The sequence below is a fragment of the Bos mutus genome, chromosome 19, assembly GCF_027580195.1.
Source record: "Bos mutus isolate GX-2022 chromosome 19, NWIPB_WYAK_1.1, whole genome shotgun sequence".
Lineage (NCBI taxonomy): Eukaryota > Metazoa > Chordata > Mammalia > Artiodactyla > Bovidae > Bos > Bos mutus.
Genome location: NC_091635.1, coordinates 51,702,731 through 51,706,311, shown reverse-complemented (window position 1 = coordinate 51,706,311; position 3,581 = coordinate 51,702,731). Strand labels below are relative to the sequence as shown.

Here is a 3,581-nt window from a genome sequence, read left to right as displayed (position 1 = left end):
AGATGAGTGCAATTGTGTGATTGCAAATCGACTGTATTTCAATTTAAAAAAGAGTACAAGTACCATACTAATATTCGAAGAGATTCTAGCCTTCCCCCAAATTCCATTAAAAGTTCTATTATCCCCTTGTGAAGTATATCTTGGCATTTGGTCTTGCAGAAAAGATACAGGGTTAATACTATCAAATGAAGAAGCTGCTGCTGCTAAGTCGCCTCAGTCGTGTCCGACTCTGTGCAACCCCATAGACGGCAGCCCACCAGGCCCCCGTCCCCGGGATTCTCCAGGCAAGAACACTGGAGTGGGTTGCCATTTCCTTCTCCAATGCATGAAAGTGAAAAGTGAAAGTGAAGTCACTCAGTCGTGTCCGACCCTCAGCGACCCCATGGACTGCAGTCTTCCAGGCTCCTCCATCCATGGGATTTTCCAGGCAAGAGTACTGGAGTGGGGTGCCATTGCCTTCTCCAAATGAAGAAGCTGGGGAAGTATAATTTATCAGAATAGGGGAGTTTGGTAGCAGTTGCTGGAACACAGAAATTGGTGTCAATGTATTTGACCCTCAGCAAAGTCATTCTGAGGGCAGCTTCGTGGTGTTTGAGGAACTAAGCAACGTCTTCATCAAGTGTCACACAATGTCACAGTTCTGCATTTGCTCATTCTTTCAACAAACTCTGTTTGAGTACTTTGTATGCTGTAGACACCGTGTTAGGGACAAAAGACATCTTCCCATCCCTCAAAGAGCTCACGGTCCAGTGGAGCTGGGGGTAGGAGGATGTAGAGAAGGGAATACAATTTAAATAGACTGTGAAGTGCTCTGATAGCACTGTATGCAATGAAGACAGAGAAGGACTACCTCACTCAGAGGGTGCGAAATGAGAGTGGCGACATGGTTAGAGAAATCGTTTCAGAAGAGATCACACCTGGGCTAGGTGATGTAAGGAGAGGGTAAGGTTCCAGATCATGGGGAGATCAACTGTAAAGGCAAGTGAAAGTGAGAGTCGCTCAGTCGTGGAGGACTCTTTGTGACCCCCATGGACTATACAGTCTATGGAACTCTCCAGGCCAAAATACTGGAGTGGGTAGCCTTTCCCTTATCCAGGGGATCTTCGCAACCAGGGATTGAACCGGGGTCTCCTGCATTGCAGGCAGATTCTTTACCACCTGAGGGAAATAAAGGCAAGGAAGAACAGAATTCATGATGGTTGGACATAGACTATATGGAGGCAATGCTAAGGGATGAGCTGGGAGAGGTGGACAAGGATTTCATCAGGCCACTAGAAGCCTTTATAAGAAATCTGAACATTTAGCTTGAAAGCAACAGAGCCACCGAAGGATTCTTATAGAGGACTTTTTTTTTTTCTTATAGAGGACTTTAAAGCAAGTCTTCTGCTTTTGACATTTTTCTTCCCTTTCTTTCTTTCTTTTTTTTTTTTTTCCAGCCTGTGTTGCTTCCTTTATTATAAAGAACTTGAGACATGTGCAGGGACATCTTAAACACGTGTAGGTGGCCCCTCTTTTAGAAAGGCAGAGAAGAGCCTCGTCATTAACTCATTCTATTCATTAGTTTTCATGTCTGTTCACCATTTAAACTAGAAAAGACACTGCAAGCTATCTCAGCTAATTGCTAACTGGGGCATGGCACCAACACTACACATACAGTTGAACAAATGACCATATCTTCCTGGTTCTTCCACTGCGCAGGCTCAGTAGGCTTCTTGGGACTGAACAGGTGTGATCTTGTTCGAGAAAAGCGTGTAAACATAGGGCCAGGTTTTGTTAGTCTCGGTTCCTGAAAACTGGTGGAGCACTCCTCGGCTCTTGTACAGCTCGATGACGGGTTTTGCCACATCCTTGTACTGCCTTAGTCTGGCAGCAACTGCTTCCGGTTTGTCATCCTCCTGCTGGACCAGTGGCTCACCAGTGACGTCATCCATGCCATGTACATGAGGTGGGTTGAAGTCCAGGTTATATACCCTTCCACTGGGAGGGTGAATCCAACGTCGGCTGAGACGATCCTTGAGCGTTTCGAATGGAATGTTCAAAGTGATCATTAGATCCAGGTCACATAGTCTGTCCAAGGCTTCAGTCCGAACTAATGTTCGAGGAAAACCATCAAGTAGCCAGTGCTCGCCGCGCCTGTTCTCCAACTCCAACAGCATGAGGCGTGTGATCACATGATCGGGAACCAAAAGGCCTTTCTCTATGTATTGCTTTGCCATATCACCAACTTCCGTGTTGGCCTTGATGTTCTCCCGCAAGAAGTGGCCGCTGAAGAGATGCTGAAGGCCAAAGTTCTGGGCTATCCTCTGGCACACGGTGCCCTTGCCTGAGCCCGGCGGCCCAAGGATGACCGCACGCAGGAGTTTGGAAGCCATTGCCTCGGAGAGGAGGGGGAGGCCGAACTGACAAGCGGGACAGCGGCCTCGGAGAAGCCCCGGGAACTTTGTTTCTTCTGCCCCTGCCTCTGACACCCTGGGCTCCCGCGGAGATTCGCCGCCGCCCCTGCAGGGGCTTTTTCTTCCCTTTCTGTCCTCACCCCCTTCCTCTCTGCTCTCCTCCTTTCCTCCTCTCTCCCTTGCTCCCTCCCTCCCGCCCTTCCATCCTTCTTCCTTCCTTCAGTCCTCCCCACAAGCCTGCTTTTGGACATCGCGGCTGATCTGGCTGTACCTAAAGGATAAGGGCACGATATATTGTTCATGCTCAGGCTAGAGGAAAAGGAGTTGGAGATGGCTGAGCCTTTGTTGGCAAAAGACTGACAAGATTCCAGAAATAATTCTCATCAGAGAGACTGTTACCTCCAAGATGTGGACAGGAATCTTCACTGAAGAGAGGTCTACACTCTTGCTGCTTAAATGAGACTCCTGGCCTAAAAGAATCAGCATCTCCTGGGAGCCGGTTAGACAAATAGAATCTCAAGCTCCACCTCAAACCTGACTCAGAATCTGCATTATTAACCAGATGCCTTGGTGATTCCCATGTACATGCAAGTTTGAAAAGCCCTGATTTAAAGATAGGAAAACTGCTTAACTGGTAAAGCCTGTTACCATGTGCAATCTTAAGTTTTTTTGCATGGCTAATTGATATGTAATCCATTTATCAGCCCCTATGAGTCTGATTTATGTCCAAAAGTAAACTCAGTCAAGGGTTAAACTGTTTGTACTTTACTAAACATTTCCTGAAGAATCCCGTGGAGGGAGGAGCCTGGTAGGCTACAGTCCATGGGGTCGCAAAGAGTGGGACATGACTGAGCAACTTCCCTTCACTTCACTTCAAACATTTCCAAGAAATCTCCTTAGAGCCAGTGAGGTTGAGATCCCTTGAGATGGAGGGCTCGCTCTCTGGCTGATGGGTGACAGGTTCATTGTTTTTGTGCCATTGGGACAAAATATACATAATATACATTTATCATTTTAACAATTTGGAAGTGTACAATTCAGTAGCAATAAGTCCATTCACATTGTTGTACAACCATCACACTCATCTATCTCTAGAACATTTTCATCTTTCCAAACTGAAACTCTGTATCCACTAAACAGTAACTCCCATTGCCAGGGCCACTAGGGAAATGAGGGTTCCACTAACTA

General features: G+C 46.8%; 1 pseudogene; it reads right to left on the bottom strand.

Moving 5' to 3' along the window:
- Nucleotides 1-1,114: 1,114 nt before the first annotated feature.
- On the bottom strand, nucleotides 1,115-2,795 carry LOC138992149 (adenylate kinase 4, mitochondrial pseudogene; annotated as a pseudogene).
- Between the last annotated feature and the right edge of the window lie 786 nt (nucleotides 2,796-3,581).